Consider the following 17,964-nt stretch of genomic DNA (forward strand, 5'->3'; position numbering starts at 1 on the left):
TGCACTGAGGGCACACAAATATGGAACAAAATGATTCTTTTAAAAATGGACACAAACACTGGGGTGGTGGGGGCTTGCCCAGGGTGGGAATGGCTGGGGGGTGTCAACTGAGGAAAAAGGAGACATACGTAAAACTTTAAGCAATAAAAAAATAAAAATAAATAAAATAGCTATTTTATATTAAAAAATCAAATCTTTATTGTTGGAAATATTTCATATGTCCCCCGCCTTCCCCCCCCCTCCACCCCAGGCCTTCACCACCCTATTGTCTGTGTCCATGGGTTATGCATATATACATACAAGTACTTTGGTTGATCTCTTCCCATCCACCCATCCACCCACCCATGGCTTCCCTCTGAAATTCCACAGTTTGATCTATGCTTTTATGTCTCTGGATCTTATTTTGTTCATCAGTTTATTTTGTTCATTAAAGTCCACATATGAGTGACATTATGTGACACTTGTCTTTCTCTGATTGGCTTATTTCGCTTAGCATAATACTCTTCAGGTCCGGCCATGCTAGTCAAAGGGTAAGAGATCCTTTTTTACTGCTGCATAGTATTCCATGGTGTAAATGTATCACAGCTTTTTTATCCACTCATCTACTGATGGGCACTTGGGCTGTCTCCAGATCTTACCTATTATAAATTGTGCTGCTATGAACATAGGAGGGGTGCATACATTCTTCCTGATTGGTGCTTCAGGTTTCTCATGATATATTCCTAAAGTGGGATCACTGGGTCAAATGGCAGTTCCATATTGAATTTTTTGAGGAAACTCCATACTGTTTTCCATAATGGCTGTAACAGTCTGCATTCCCATCAGCAGTGTACTAGGGTTCCTTTTCTCCACATCCTCACCAGCACTTGTCATTTGTTGACTTGTTGATGGTAGCCATTCTGCCAGGTGTGAGGTGATACCTCATTGTCATTTTAATTTGCATCTCTCTGATGATCAGTGACGTTGGACTTTTTTCATAGTCTCTTGGCCTTCTGTATGTCCACTTTGGAGAAGTGTCTATTTAGGTCCTTTGCCCATTTTTAAATTGGATTGTTTGTCTTCCTTTTTTAAAGCTGTATGAGTTCCTTATATATTTTGGATATTAACCTTTGTCAGATGTATCACTGCCAAATATGTTCTCCCATACAGTGGGCTTCCTTTTCGTTTGGTTGATGGTTTCTTTTGCTGTGCAGAAGCTTTTTATTTTGATGTAGTCCCATTTGTTTACTTTCTCCTTAGTTTCCTTTGCCCCAGGAGATGTATCCGTAAACATATTGTTATGAGAGATGTCTGAGGTTTCTTCTAGTATTTTTATGGTTTCCTGACTTACATGTAAGTCTTTTATACATTTTAAGTTTATTCTTGTGTATGGTGTAAGTTGGTGCTCTAGTTTTATTTTTCAACACCATTTATTGAAGAGATTGTCTTTAGTCCACTGTATGTTTTTGCCTCCTTTGTCAACTATTAATTGAGCATAATGTCAACTATTAATCTGGGGTCTCTGTTCTGTCCCATTGTTCTTGTGCCAGTATCAGGCTGTTTTGATTACAGTGGCTTTGTAGTGTAACTTGACATCTGGTATTGTGATCCCTCCAACTTTGTTTTACTTTCTCAAGATTGCTTCAGCTATTCGGGGTCTTTTATGGTTCCATATAAATTTTTGGAGTATTTGTTCTAGATCTGTGAAATATGCTGTTGGTATTTAGTAGGGATTGCATTGAATCTGTAGATTGCCTTGGGTAGTATGGAAATTTTAATGATGTTAATTCTACCAACACATGAACCCGGTTTATTCTTCCACTTGTTTATATCTTCCTCTAGCTCATTTTTTAACGTCACGTAGTTCTCTGAGTATAAGTGATTTACCTCCTTGGTTAAGTTTATTCCTAAGTACCTTAATTTTTGTTGCAGTGGTAAATGGGATTGTTTGTTTAATTTCTCTTTCTGACAATTCATTATTGGTTTATAAAAATGCCATCAACTTCTGGGTGTGAATTTTGTCAAATTCCTTTATTAAATCCAGCATTTTTTTTTTTTGGTGGAGTCTTTAGTATTTTCTATGTACATTATCATGTCATGTACAAATAATGTGAGAATTTTACTTCCTTCTTTCCAATTTGGATGCTTTTTATTTCTTCTTCTTAAAAATACTTTTATTGATTTCAGAGAGGAAGAGAGAGAGAGAGGGAGAGAGAAACATTAATGATGAAAGAGAATCATTGATTGGCTGCCTCCTGCACACGCCACCCGGGGATGGAGCCCACAACCCAGGCATGTGCCCTGACTGGGAATCGAACTGTGACCTCCTGGTTCATAGGTTGAAGCTCAAGCACTGAGTCACCGAGGCCAGGCTATTTCTTCTTGTCTGATTGCTGTGGTGAGCACTTCCAGTACTATGTTGAATAAGAGTGGAGAAAGTGGACATCACTGTCTTGTTCCTGTTCTTAGGAGAAATGGTTTTAGTTTTTGCCCACTGAGTATGATGTTGGCTATAGGTTTGTCATATATGGCCGTTATTATGTTGAGATAAGATCCTTCTATTTTCACTTTGCTGAGAGAGGAAATAATTCTGTTGTTTAGTCACCCAGTCTGTGGTTATCTGTGTATAATACACACTTTTTTGCCTGTCTTCAGTGCTGCCCTTGAACTACATTCCTGTCCTTCGATAAGTTAAACATAGAGTTGCCACTGAATCCAGCAATTTCATTTCTAGGTATATTCCCAAGAGATTTGAGAATGTGGTCACACACAAATGTGTACAGAACATTCATAGTAGCATTGTTCATAATAGCCAAAAAGCAGAAACAACCCAAATGTTAAACAACTGATGAATGGATGAACCAAAAAAGGTGTTAGATTCATGCAATGGAATATTATTCAGCCATAAAAAGGAGCGAAGGTCTGCCCTGGCCAGTTTGCTCAATAGTTAGAGCATTGACCCTTGGACAAAAGGGTCTCAGATTTGACCCCTGTCCCCGGTTGGGGCGTGAGTGGGGGGCAATCAATCAATGTACCTCTCTCTCTCTCTTCCCCTCCTGGTTCAGTCAACTGCAAACCCAGCGGGGCAGCTCTGCTCTGCTGCTCCTTTGAGTGGTGTTTGCTACTAACAAGCCCAAGGCCAGCAGTTGGCCCCTCTTTCCAATGTGGTGTGACCACAAGGCCTGGGAAAGTTACTGTGTTTTCAAAAGACATCCCAGTAAGAGTAGAGATGGAGGGGGTTGTGGCTGAGGGGCGCTGCTCTCCTGGCCTCAGCCAGTGGTCCTTCGTGTGGAGAACACTTTTTTTCTGGGCCATACACAAGAAGCAGCTGAGCCAGCCGGTCAGCGGGCACATTATGGGGATCAGAGTTGCCCCAGAGCAGACAGGCCAGAGTGCTTGTTGCTGTGTGCTAGTCCCCATTAGTCACGAACACATTACTCCTCTCAGTCCTCAGACAACACTACGAAGTGAGTACCATTGGCCACACTTCAAAGAAAATATCACCGACAGTGAATACTGAAGTTCTGTCTAAAGTCACAGGCACTGTGCTCTAGACCTTACATGCATCACCCCATTTATTTATTTACTTATTTTTTAAAAATACATTTTATTGATTTTTTACAGAGAGGAAGGGAGAGGAATAGAGAGTTAGAAACATCGATGAGAGAGAAACATTGATCAGCTGCCTCCTGCACATCTCCTACTGGGGATATGCCCACAACCAAGGTACATGCCCTTGACCGGAATCGAACCTGGGACCCTTCAGTCCGCAGGCCGACACTCTATCCACTGAGCCAAACCGGTTAGGGTGCATCACCTCATTTAGTCCTCACGGCGACAGATGAGGTGGGAACCGTCATTGCTATAACTTGTAACCACAGAACCAGCTCAGAATGGTCCTATCCTGTTTCTAACAAGATACAAGTTGCCTTTGAGAGAACCACATCGCAAGGCGTGCTGCCGAAGCGTGTGCAGAGGAGAGAACTTCGACCTTCAGCTGCACCTGGAACCACAGTCTTGGGCCAGGACATGACGGGAGCTTGAACACCAGAACCCTTTCAGAAGTGAAGGGTCCATTGTCCAGAAGATCCGGTGCTGAATTTACCATAAATGCCCAACTTCCAAAGCTCTGCCACCAAAACCGGCACCACCATTGCATCCACATGCCAGCCTGCTCCCCCGCCCCCTCCTTCTCAGTCTTTGCATTTCAAACCCTGGCTTAAAAGCCATCAGGGGGTCGAGGTTTCAAGCAATAGATAGATGGATTCCTGTTCTCCTTCTTGGTGCCCTGCAGATAAAATGGCTTTACTTTCTCCATTGCAAACTCCAGTGTTGGCTGTGCATTGGCTGGCACACTGAGCCTCATTCCATTTGGTTTGGGAACATTTCCATCCCTTTTCTGTGGGAAGGGAAGGTGCCCCGGCTGGTCATTCCCATGGGCAAGGCCACACCACGGGCAACTGCCGGGCGGAGCAGTGTGGCGAGCGCTCACAGCAGCCACTGCACTCTGCCTTCCACCCAGGAGTCAGCTGAGGCTCCGGGAGCCTTGTGCACTTGCCTAAGGTTAGAGATTAACTGGCTGGGCTGGCTTGGAACACACTTTTATCAAAAACGCTGTTGCATTCACTCAAGAACTGTCTGATGGCCGAAACCGGTTTGGCTCAGTGGATAGAGCGTCGGCCTGCGGACTGAAAGGTCCCAGGTTCGATTCCGGTCAAGGGCATGTACCTGGGTTGCGGGCACATCCCCAGTGGGAGATGTGCAGGAGGCAGCTGATCGATGTTTCTCTCTCATCGATGTTTCTAACTCTCTATCTCTCTCCCTTCCTCTCTGTAAAAAATCAATAAAATATATTAAAAAAAAAAAAAAGAACTGTCTGATGAGTGCCTATCATAGGAACGATACTGCGCTAAAAACATGGAGTCCAAAGACCAAAACCCACAGTTACTGCCCAAAAGGAGAACAGCAGAGTGGGAAGACAGTCATGCAAACCATTGTGATTCAACTAAAACAGGTATTGATTCTAGTGCAGCGGTTCTCAACCTGTGGGTCGCGACCCAACACTTTCACAGGGGTCGCCTAAGATCATCGGAAAACACATATATAATTACATATTGTTTTTGTGATTAATCACTATGCTTTAATTATGTTCAATTTGTAACAATGAAATTGGGGGTTACCACAACATGAGGAACTGTATTAAAGGGTCGCGGCATTAGGAAGGTTGAGAACCACTGTTCTAGTGGGATCCGATAAAGAGCCCCGTTTGCCCTGGAAGCCTTCACAAGGAATTTATGTTGGGGAAAAAAACAAGACTGGACAGAAACCACATGATTTATTTTTTAAAAAGTATTGCAGTAGAGAGAGAGAGAGAGAAAAGCAAAATCATGCTCTTAACCACACAAGAAGTTTATGGCCTTCAAATTGAAGAACCAGCTTAGAAAACTATTGTTAAATCTTTTAGATCATTTGACATGATTTTATGTTACCATGTCTAATTTTCAAACCAACTATCGCTTTTCATCTATGGAATTTATCTAAAAATGTTTCAAGCCTTAAAGAGAATTCAAGTAAAAATAGCGTTAGCAGGAAATAAAAACTAACAAGTTTCATTAGCACGGGGAGTGTTCTTATCTTTTTTTAAGAACAGTAAATTCTGTGGAATTGAAAAATACATTTACTTTAAGATTTTCATTGGCCTTTAAATCCAGCTTACACTTTATCGATTGAAAACGCTAACATTCATTCTTAAAGGGGAAGCACATATTCTGACCTTACGTTTTCTTCTCAAAAAGGGGTCTATGTGCTTTTCATCCAAATGAGGGAATAGCATATTCAAAGTCTAGCAACTTGAGAATGTGGTTTGCTTTAGGAACCCATAGGTTGATATATTTCCAGAGCATCGAGATCGGGAACAAAGATGAGTCTGGGCTGCAACTGAAAATAACTTTGAAGAGGCGTTTAGGCTGAAGTTGAAATTTCACCCTGATTGGCTAGTAGATAGTGAAAAGGAAAAACGCTCTTTCTCCCTCTCCTCACCATTCTACTCTCAGTACTTCAATTCTGCTCACCAATGCGTGGGTTTCTTTCCCATACCAAGAAGTTCTCCACTTCTCTGCTGACACCAGCTGGGTGTCCTATAATTCAATTAAATTGTGACACTATCTACCTGGAGTTAGCATCAGATCCCACAGGCGAAGGGCTCAAGTCCCACAAGACACCCCCTGCCCCATGCAAACTGCAAGTAGTAGTGGGTCCTTAGGTTACCCACAGTCTGTCCGGCTTGGTTACAAAGTGGGGATTCCCCGCTAGAACTGCTCACAGAACTCAGGAAAACAATCCACCTCCTGGTTTGTTATAAAAGGATACAACTGGAGAACAGCCAAATGGAAGAGACACATAGTGCAAGATCTGGAGGGAGGGGAGCAATTTCCTGCCGTTCACCAACCCAGAAGCTCTCTGAACCCCTCAGCAGTTTTTCAGGAGCCTTCATTATGTAGGCTTGATTGACCAACTCTATGGCCATTGGTGATTAACTCAACCTCCAGCCTGGGTGGGTGGGTCTGAAAATTACAACCCTCTAAGCAACCAGCCCCAGTCGGTCCCTAGGTTACCTGCAGGCTTTCCAAAAGTCAGGGGTGGTTGAAAGGGGCTTGTTAACCAAAGACACTCCTTTCACCTTTACCCTCTTCTCACGTAGGAAAGGAAACTCCAAGGGTTTTAAGAGCTTTGTGCCGAGAAAGAGAATAGAGACTAAATATTTATTACAAATCACAAAATCATAGGCAGTATTGAAATTATTTTGTCAAGAGTCTGAAATGATCAGTTTTACCAACGTAGAAAGCGCCTCTGATGGCAGCCCCAGGGTGGATAGCAGAGAAGCAGGAGATTGTTTGGACTCAGTGTCAGTTATGAAGTTTCTGTCTCTGAGCTCCAAGCCCACCCTCCTGCTCCCCACTTTCCAACGCTGAGCTGGGAAACCGGGCGGCTCTCTGTCGTACTCGGGAAACAGCGTTTGCCAGGAGACTTCAGCAGCAGCGTGACCAACTCCTCCCGGTTTGCCCAGGACTCTCCCAATTTTATCATTGAAAGTCCTGCCTCCCGGGAACCCCTTCCCTGTGCGGTTGCACACCTTCCCCAGAAGGGACTTACCATCTGTTACTGTGAGTGACATTTCACTTCACTGGCAGCAGCCTTGGCAGCGCCTTCCTGTAGCAACAGCTGAATCCAGTTTGTCATTTTCTAACACTTGCAAAACCAGTTCCATCAGCAATGTCAGCACCAGGCGGTGGCGCACAGTCTGTTCCCCCAGCTCAGGAGCCCCGGTGCTGCTTCCTGCACCTTGCTTTTTTTCCCACTTAACTATACAGCAGGTCCTTGAATAACAGCGTTTCAATCAATGTTGTTTTTTATATAATGTTCAGAACTTAACTCTTGTTTATATCAATTAACTCATGGTAAAATGGTTTTATTATAAGTTGTTTTGCTTAGTCACAGAACCTATTGATAATATTAAGTGAGGAATTACTAAATCTTAGAGGTCACTACCCCCCCCCCATCTATATACATAAAAGCCTAAGCGAGCGTTATGACCAGATGACCAGTTGGTAGCTATGATGCACACTGACCACCAGGAGGCAGATGCTCAACGCAGGAGCTGCCCCCTGGTGGTCAGTGCACTTCCACAGCCAACATCCCATGGCCGGCCAACCTCCCACAGCCCCTCCCCTGGCCAGCAGCGGTCCCTCCCCTTGGCTGGCCCCAATTGGCCCTGATTGCCGGCCAGGCCGAGGGACCCCACCCATGCACAAATTCGTGCACTGGGCCTCTAGTGTATATATAATCCTAATATATTTCTTTTTACAGCTCTATTGTATTCTATTTCTGTGGATGTACATAGTTGATTTAACCAGTACTTTATTATTCACTAGAGGCCCAGTGCACGAAATTCATGCATGGGTAGGGTCCCTAGGTTTGGCAGGCGATCAGGGCTGATGGGGGCCTTCTGGCTGCCAGCTGTCCACGGGGCCTTCCTTCGTTCTGCGTTGCCCCCTGGTGGTAAGCACACAATTGAACTCAGTCTCCCAGTCAAACTCCTGAGGGGACACTTTGCATATTAGCCTTTTATATATATAGATGGACACATTAATAGTTACCAGTTTTTTGCTATCATAAATAGTGCTGCAATGAAGAGGCACACTTATGTGGCATTTTATTTTTCCATCTGCAGGTCTTTGCAATAGAATCCTAGATGAGGGTTTTTGTTTTGTTTTTATTTTTTTACTTTTTTGCATTTCACCAGCAAGGTGTGAGAATCCCTTTTTCCCCACAGCATTGCCAATGGAGTGTTGTCAAACGTTTGGACTTTTGCTAGTTGATAAGTGAGAAAAAGGATTTCAGTACAGTTTTAATTTTTTATTATGAATGAAGTTAAGTATATCATATATGGAAATATTTGCATTTCTTTTTAAGTTAACTCTCTGTTCACGTATCTTTCCCATTTTTAAGAGATTTCTTGGTCTTTTCCCACTCAGTTTTTAGAAGCTTTTCACATTTTAGGAATACTAGTCCTTTGTGATATAAGTTGAACATATTTTTCTTATTTTGTTATCTGAAGTTTTCAGCTTGTGTCTGGAGGGTTTGTGTTTTGGAACAGCACAAAGTTTTCATTTTTGTTTGGCCATTTAACAAAATTCTCTTTTATTGCTTCTGGATTTTGATGAATAGTTGGAAAATCTACCCTATTGCCAGGTCATTAGAGGACTCACCAGAATTTTCTTTTATTGTTTGTGAGGTTGTATTTTTTCACTTAGATCTTTGATACACTTGGGATTTAATCTGGTACCAGTATGAGGAATGGATTCAAGCTATTCTTTTGGTTATCTAGTTGCTCCAACCCTACTATATTAAAAACTTCTCTAAAGTCCATCACACCCTAGCTGGTTTGGCTCAGTGGATAGAGCATTGACCTGTGAACTGAAGGGTCTGGGTTCAATTCTAGTCAAGGGCACATGCCTGGGTTGCGAACTTGATCCCCAGTAGGGGCTGTGTGCAGGAGGCAGCCAATAAATGATTCTCTCTCATCATTGATGTTTATATCTCTCTCTCTCCCTCTCCCTTCATCTCTGAAATAAAAAATATATTTTTAAAAAGTCCATTGCTAAATTAAAAACTATTATACAATCAGATAATACACTTCCATAAGCAATTGTTTCTATTTCTGGGTTTTCTAATCCTTCACTTGATCTTTATGCTTATTCCTGCACCAATAATATTGTATTGTTTTTAATATCTGGTATTAAAAACTCTTCACTTCTCCCCCTCCTCCTTTTTGGCCCATTATCCTTCCAAATTAATCTAAAAATCAAGTTGTCTGATGACATTTTTATTAGGACTGTGATACATTTTATTTTTTAAAAACATTTTTATTGATTTCAGAGAGGAAAGGGGAGGGAGAGACAGATAGAAACTTCAATGGTGAAGGAGAATCATTGATCGGCTGTCTTCAGGACTATGATTTGTTGAATTTACCTCTCATAATGGCATCCTTTACATTTCCATCCTTGAAATCCAGGCGCCATCTGGTGGCCACTATGCACAACAGCAATATTTTCTCTAAAAAGGGCAATTTAAAGCAAGAAACATTTATCATATATTTTGTGTGAGTCTGGTTTTGGCGGGGGGGGGAGGGGGGGGGAGTTGGCTTCTCTGGATGGTTCTGGTTGGAAGCCCCCACAATGAAGACATTGGCAAGGAGATTACAAATGGCGGTGGTGTAAGTGGATGCTGAACAGACACACTCCCAGGACCAAACTGGAGTTACAATTAAAATACAGAAAAACTTCCTGAATAACCAACTGAAGACTCGCTGGAGAGAATCCTGATAACCGAGGATGGAGTGTGGAGACCACATAGAGACAGACATTTGCTATGGAGGGGGCTTTGCCAGGGGGGAAGACAGTTGACCCATCCTATTGGAAAATACCTTGCCCCACAGTGCAGTTTCTGAGGCCCATTAAGAGATTGAGGATAACGATTAGCCTCCAGGCAGAAGCAATTGCCCCACCCTGTTGAAAAAAACTCTTGCCACACCTGTGGATGATTGCCTGAGGGCTATTCAAGATGGAATCCTAACACTCTGTAGGCAGAGGTAGTCTCTGGAGGCTTTGAGTCTTTGCCTGATCTAATTAGTCAGAAACAGCATTTGACACTGTCCTGCACTACAGATTGAGAGGCATAACAGATCTACCCAATACATAGTCAACAGCCCCAACAGCAGCCAAAATGAGGAGACAAAGAAACAACCCCAAATGAAAGAACAAGAGAATTCTCCATAAGCAGAGATAAATGAAATGGAGATAAGAAATTTATCTGAGCCGAAACTGGTTTGGCTCAGTGGACAGAGCGTCGGCCTGCGGACTGAAAGGTCCCGGGTTCGATTCCGGTCAAGGGCATGTACCTGGGTTGCGGGCACATCCCCAGTAGGAGATGTGCAGGAGGCAGCTGATCGATATTTCTCTCTCATCGATGTTTCTAACTCTCTATCTCTCTCCCTTCCTCTCTGTAAAAAAATCAATAAAATATATTTTTTTAAAAAGAAATTTATCTAATATAGAGTTCAGAATAATGATGGTAAAGATGCTCAACAGCATGAGAAAAGATATAGTAACTATGAAAACAGAAATAAAGAATGACATAGCACAAATAAAGAACACATTGGAAGGAATACACAGCATATTAGGGGAAGGCGAGGATCGAATCAAATCAGTGAAATAGAAGACAGGGTTGAAAAAAATCACTCAATGAGAGAACCAAAAAGAAAAAATAATTTTAAAAAGGAGGACAGCTTAAGGGAACTGTGGGACAGCATGAAACATAACAATATTCAAATAGTAGGTGTGCCAGAAGAGGCAGAAAGGGAGAAAGAGATAGAGAATGTGCTTGAAGAAATAATGGCAGTGAACTTTCCTAACCTGGTAAAGGAAAAAGTCACACAATTCAGGAGGAACAGAGGATCCCAAGCAAGAAGAACCCCAACAGGCCCACATACAGACACATCATATTTAAAATGCCAAAAATAAATAAAGACAAAGAGAGAAATTTTTTGTTTGTTTTTTTGTTAATCCTCACCCAAGGATATTTTTCCATTGATTTTTAGGGAGAGTGGAAGAAAGGGAGAAAGACAGAGAGAAACATTGATGTGAGAAAAACACATCGATTGATTGCCTCCTCCATGAGTCCTGACCAGGGCCTGGACTAGTGAGAAGTCTGCAACCAAGGTATGAGCCCTTGAGCAGAATCAAACCTGGATCCCTTTGGTTCACAGGCCAACACTCTATCCCAGTGATGGCGAACCTTTTGAGCTTGGCGTGTCAGCATTTTGAAAAACCCTAACTTAACTCTGGTGCCGTGTCACATATAGAAATTTTTTTATATTTGCAACCATAGTAAAACAAAGACTTATATTTTTTATATTTATTTTATATATTTAAATGCCATTTAACAAAGAAAAATCAACCAAAAAATGAGTTCGCGTGTCACCTCTGACACGCGTGTCATAGGTTCGCCATCACTGCTCTATCCACTGAGCCAAACAGGCTAAGACAAAGAGGAAATCTTAAAGGCAGCAAGAGAAAAGCAAACTGTTACCTACAAAGGAGCTCCCATAAGGCTGCCGCCTGATTTTTCATCAGAAACTCTACAGGGCAGAAGGGAATGGCATGAAGTACTTAAGGTAATGGAAAGCAAGAATCTGAAACCAAGATTACTATATCAAGTAAGGCTATCATTCAAAATAGATAGTGAAATAAAGAGCTTCCCAGATCAAAAAAAAAAAAAAATGCTAAATGAGTGTATCACCACCAAACCAGCATTACAAGAAATGCTAAAGGGATTGCTGTAATGAAAAGAAGAAATAGAAAGAGAAAACTAGGCATACAGAATTAAAATGGAAATAAATAAGTACCTATTAATACCTTAAATGTAAATAGATTAAATGCTCCAATCCAGAGACATAGGGTAGCTGAATGGATACAAAAACATGACCCAACTATATGCTGTCTACAAGAGACCCACCTCAGAACAAAAGACTCACACAGGATGAAAGTGAAGGGATGGAAAAAAATTTTCATGCAAAGGGAAAAGAAAAAGAAGCTGGAGTAGCAATACTCATATCTGACAAAATAGACTTCAAAATGAAGGTCATCACAGGAGACAACAAAGGTTACAACATAATATTAGAGGGATCAATCCAACAAGAAGATATAACTCTGTTAAACATATATGCACCCAATATAGGAGCACCTAAATATATAACAAAACTTCTAGAGGACTTTAAGGGAGAGATTGACAAAAATACAGTCATTGTAGAGGACTTTAACACCCCACTGATGTCACTGGGTAGATCTTCCAGATAAAATGTTAACAAGGAAACAGTGACTCTAAAAGACACACTGGATCAGATGGATTTAATTGACATTTATAGAACATTTCACCAGAAAGCTACCGAATATAAATTCTTCTCAAGTGCACATGGATCATTCACAAAGATAGACCACATGTTAGGACACAAAATAAGTCTCTACAAGTTCAAGTAGATTGAAATCATATCAAACATCTTCTCAGATCACAGTGGAATGAAATTAGAAATCAACTATAGTAAAAACACCAAAAAAAAAAAAAATCATGGAGGCTAAATAGCATGTTATTAAACAATGAGCAAGTTACCAATGAGATTAAGAGAAATAAAAAACTTCCTGGAGGAAAACCAAGATGGCGGCATAGGTAAACACCGGAGATTGCTGCTTAGCACAACCACTTCAAGAATACAACTAAAAGACGGAACGGACATCACCAGAACCACAGGAAGGCGGGCTGAGTGGAAATTCTACAACTAAAAGGAAAGAGAAAAGCATACCGAGACTCAGAGGAGGTGTGGTGTGGAAGTAAAGTACAGAGGTACGGTGGCGCACGCGGAGAGGGCTGGCGGCTGAGGACATGGTTGTCTTTTTCAATCGGTACGGAGTCTCAAGCTCCGAGCTCCAGTTCCCGGCGAGTCTATGGGGACCCAGACTCATACGTGAGAAACTGGACTGTCTGGCATTGGTCGGAACTCGAGGGCAGCTTTCTCTCGGAGGTGCTCGCAGCGATAGCCGGGACACTGAGAAGCAGGGCCTCTGAGGGCAGCCATAGCTACTTGCTCCGCCCTGTTGATCCCCTGGGACCCCTGCCCTGCCCAAGCTGTGTGCCTGCTTTTACATATGAAAGGCCTGGCCCTTTGCAATCTGAAAATTACCTCACAAACTGCAGCTGGCCCAAGGCCCCAGGACAACTTGCATTGCTTCACAGCTGAGCTCCTGCTGGGTAGCCTCAGGCAGAGGCTAGATTAGCATCTCCTTAGAGATCCAGGAGCCAGTGTGCCCGGTGGTCAGAGTGGGACCATCCAGATTGCAGCTCCTCGGATCCATAAAGGACACACTCAGGGGGCAGACTCAGTGAGCACCAAAGCCCCACTGAAGCAAGTCTTGCCCCGGAGGGGTGTCTCCAGCACAGAAGTTCTCCCACTGCAGACACAGCTGATTCTCACAGCCAATTGGCCTGGAGGTCAATTTCTCCCAATGATACCTACAACAATCAAGGCTTAACTACAACAAGACTGTGCACACAGCCCACAAGGGGGTGCACCAAGAGTGTCCACCTCAGGTAATTAGGGAGGCTGAGCCACTGGGCCCTATAGGACACCTAGCACAGAAAGCCACTCTATCAACACAGGGAAGCATAAAAAATGCAGGGACAAAGAAACAGGACACAAATGACAGAAATGGAGGAAAGCAAACTACTGGATATAGAGTTCAAAACCACATTTTTAAGGTTTTTAAAGAACTTTCTAGAAACCACCGATAAATTTAGTAAGACCCTCAAAAAGTCTGGTGAGACCGCTGATAAATATAGTGAGACCCTCAAGAAATCTAGTGAGACCCTCAAAGTTATGAAAAAGGACCAACTAGAAATTAAGCATACACTGACTGAAATAAAGGATATTATGCAGAGTTCCAACAGCAGACTAGAGGATCGCAAGAATCAAGTCAAAGATTTGAAATACGAAGAAGCAAAAAACACCCAACTGGAAAAGCAAAATGAAAAAAGAATCCAAAAATACGAAGATAGTGTAAGGAGCCTCTGGGACAGCTTCAAGCGTACCAACATCCATATTATAGGGGTGCCAGAAGAAGAGAGAGAGCAAGATATTGAAAACCTATTTGAAGAAATAATGGCAGAAAACTTCCCCTACCTGGTGAAAGAAATAGACTTACAAGTCCAGGAAGCACAGAGAACCCCAAACAAAAGGAATCCAAAGAGGACCACACCAAGACACATCATAATTAAAATGCCAAGGGCAAAAGACAAAGAGAGAATCTTAAAAGCAGCAAGAGAAAGACAGTCAGTTACCTACAAGGGAGTACCTATATGACTGTCAGCTGATTTCTCAACAGAAACTTTGCAGGCCAGAAGGGAGTGGCAAGAAATATTCAAAGTGATGAATAGCAAGAACCTACAACCAAGATTACTTTATCCAGCAAAGCTATCATTCAGAATTGAAGGTCAGATAAAGAGCTTCACAGATAAGGAAAAGCTAAAGGAGTTCATCACCACCAAACCAGTATTATATGAAATGCTGAAAGGTATCCTTTAAGAAGAGGAAGAAGAAGAAAAAGGTAAAGATACAAATTATGAACAACAAATACACATCTATCAACAAGTGAATCTAAAATCAAGTGAATAAATAATCTGATGAACAGAATAAACTGGTGATTATAATAGAATCAGGGGCATAGAAAGGGAGTGGACTGACTATTCTTGGGGAGGAAAGGGGTGTGGGGGATGCGGGAAGAGACTGGACAAAAATCGTGCACCTATGGATGAGGACAGTAGGGGGGGGGGGTGAGGGCGGAGGGTGGGGGAGGAACTGGGTGGAGGGGAGCTATGGGGGGAAAAAAGAGGAACAACTATAATAATCTGAACAGTAAAGATTTAATTAAAAAAAAATATTCTCACCGAGGATATGTTTACTGATTTGAGAGAAAGAAATATCGATGTGAGAAAGAAACATTGATCGGTTGCCTCCCAAAGATGCCTGGACCAGGGATCGAGCCCATGCCTGGCCGGTGTGACTCAGTGGTTGAGCGTCAACCTATGAACCAGGGTTCAATTCCCAGTCAGGGCACATGCCTGTGTTTTGGGCTCCATGCCCAGTAGGGGGCATGCAGGAGGCAGCCCATTAATGATTTTCTCTCATCATTCATATTTCTATTTCTCTCTCCCTCTTTCTCTCTCTGAAATCAATAAAAACATATAAAAAAATCGAACCCACAAACTTTTTGGTGTATGGGACCATGCTCCAATCAACTGAGCCAGTGGCCAGGGCACGTGTACTTTTTTTTTCTTTATTGATTAAGATATTACATATGTGTCCTTATCCCCTCATTACTCGCTCCCCCCCACTCCCATTCATGCCCTCACCCCCCTGGTGTCTGTGTCCATTGCTTATATGCATGCCTACCAGTCCTTTGGTTGATCTCTCCCCCTTACCCTCACCCTCCCCTACCTTCCCTCTGAGGTTTGAGCATCTGATTGATGCTTCTCTGTCTCTGGAGCACGTGTACTTTTTTAATGACAAACTCTTTATAAAGAGAAATAAATCTCAACCCATTGATTCCTTAGAAAAAACCCCTGCCCATGATGACACAGATTTCCATGCTCAGACTTCCAATCGCATTCCTGCTCCCCAAAGCCTTAAAAAGCACTTACTGACACTAGTTAAACCACCTCTGATCTTGCTTACTTTTTTTTTTTTTTAGTCCTCACCCGAGGACATTTTTCCATTGATTTTTAGAGAGAGTGGAAGAGAGAGGGAAAGGGAAATATCGACATGAGAGAAACACATCGATAAGTTGCCTCCTGCACGACCTTGGACTTGGGTCAGGGAGGAGCCTGCAACCAAGGTATGTGCCCTTGACCGGAATCAAATCTGGGACCCTTTGGTCTGCAGGCCAACGCTCTATCCACTGAGCCAAACCGAGTAGGACTGATCTTGCCTTACTTTTAAACTGAGTTTTTGGGGGTCAATGATGTGATTCCACACTAATCTCAATAAAACAAATCTTTACCTTTAGACTTCAGAATAAGCATTTCTTACTGTTATGAAAAGTGAGTGCATCTGGTCAAGGGCACGTACCTCGGTTGCAGGCTGGTTCCCTGGCCCTGGTCGGGGCATATGCTGGAAGCAACAAATTGATGTGTCTCTCGAACATCAATGCTTCTCTCTGTCTCTCCCCCTCTCTCTAAAAATCAATGGAAAAATATCCTAGGGTGAAAATTAACACAACAACAATATCAACAACAACAAAAGTGAGTGCAGAGGAAGGAGTTGAAAAATGAGGAGGCAGCATGTGAAGGCCAATGAGGAGAGGATCTACATGGCCATCAGCCACTGGGGGAAAAGGCTTAGGATAGGCCACTGGACATTTCAAGAAAATAAAAGCAATGTTTCCATTTTCTTTTTTAAAATATGTTTTTATTGATTTCAGAGATGAAGGGAGAGGGAGAGGGACAGACATCGATGATGAGAGAGAACCATAGGTCAGCTGCCTCCTGCACGCCCCCCACTAGGGATCTGGGAATTGAACCCTGACCTCCTGGTTCATAGGTTGATGAGCAACCATTGAGCCACACCAGCCTGGCACAATGTTTCCATTTTCTAAAAACAAAAATGCAGGTAGGAACCAAGAGGAAATGCCAACTCACCTGATCTGGACTTTCAGATGTGCAACAGCTCCCTCTTCCGCAGGAGCCGTGTTTGGGAGAATGGCAGGACCGGGGAAGAAGGGGCTCATGAGAACACAGACAGACCGAGAAACTGTCCTCCGGCCACATCTGCTCTAACCGCACACATGTAAGGAGTGGAGAGGGAGGCTGGAATCTGTCTGAAGTTACAGGAGAATCCTAGGTTGGGGTATGGAAACGCTGTGGTTCTGAAAAATGTAGCATCACGTTGCCTCCAAGTAGGGACCCTCCCTCATTCTTCCCAGAAGTCAGTCGTAGGGACACTTCTAGCTTCGAAAGTCCCATCCCAAGTCCAGGAGTGGGCCTTGTAGCTGGGAACCCTCGTCTTGGGGCTCAACACGGTATTGACTTTCCTCTTCGGGGACACTGTTCTGTGGGCTGTGAGGAGAGGGAGGGGTAAGCACCCGCCGCAGCCTCACAATCGCACGCACCGTCGCTGTCACGGAAGCCCCGCCTGGTCCTGACCGCAGGCCCCGCGCGCGCACGCGCACACACCGCCTGTCACACTCAATCGTACAGTTCCCCTCCTGTGCTCCTCACGCGCAGGCCTGAGGCGCCCCGCCCGCACCCCAGGCTCCTTTGAGCTGCAGCCCCAACCCCACTCCTACTCCGAGGAGGCCCTCTCCCTCTCACTTAGGCCCACTACCCTCCCCCCGCTCCGTCCACCCGCTCCGACTGCGATAGATTTCACCCGTACTGCCTGAATCACCTAGAACGCACCACAGAGGGCCCTCACAGTGGCAGCTAACGCCGCCCTTGGGGATTCTGGGAAATGTAGTCCACAGCCGGGAGCCGGTGGGCTCGGGCGCTGAATGCGCTGGCGCAGGCCCAGACGCGCGCGGACTGGAAGGCTACCGCGGGCGGGTCCCGCGAGCCGCTGGGTAAGCCGAGGGGCAGTCGCACCCGGTGCTGTCTGGGCTGTGCAGATTCGCCGGCTGCCACAGTGCTGGGCCGCCAATGCGTCTGTGGGTGCAGCTCTGAGGCCGATGCGTGCGGGAGCTGGGAGGCGGGTTTGTCAGTTTTTTCCCCAGAGGTAGTCCCAGCTTCTGGTACACAGCATGAGCTCTATATGTGTATTTTTAAAGAATGTGTGTGTGTGGCTCTTTGTATCTGGCCTTGTGAACGTGCGCACGTGTGTCACCG

General features: G+C 43.7%; 1 long non-coding RNA gene across 1 annotated transcript; it reads right to left on the bottom strand.

Annotated features, from left to right (window-relative positions):
* Nucleotides 1–9,352: 9,352 nt before the first annotated feature.
* LOC138996941 (uncharacterized) lies at nucleotides 9,353–17,237 on the bottom strand. The gene is made up of 3 exons (XR_011468875.1): nucleotides 16,783–17,237; nucleotides 16,214–16,319; nucleotides 9,353–9,594 (listed from the first exon to the last, which is right to left on the bottom strand). It is a non-coding gene; the product is annotated as an uncharacterized lncRNA (long non-coding RNA).
* Nucleotides 17,238–17,964: the final 727 nt, after the last annotated feature.

Source organism: Myotis yumanensis, unplaced genomic scaffold (genome assembly GCF_028538775.1).
Source record: "Myotis yumanensis isolate MYYU_CA2020_CCGP unplaced genomic scaffold, mMyoYum1.0.hap1 SCAF_18, whole genome shotgun sequence".
Taxonomy (NCBI): domain Eukaryota; kingdom Metazoa; phylum Chordata; class Mammalia; order Chiroptera; family Vespertilionidae; genus Myotis; species Myotis yumanensis.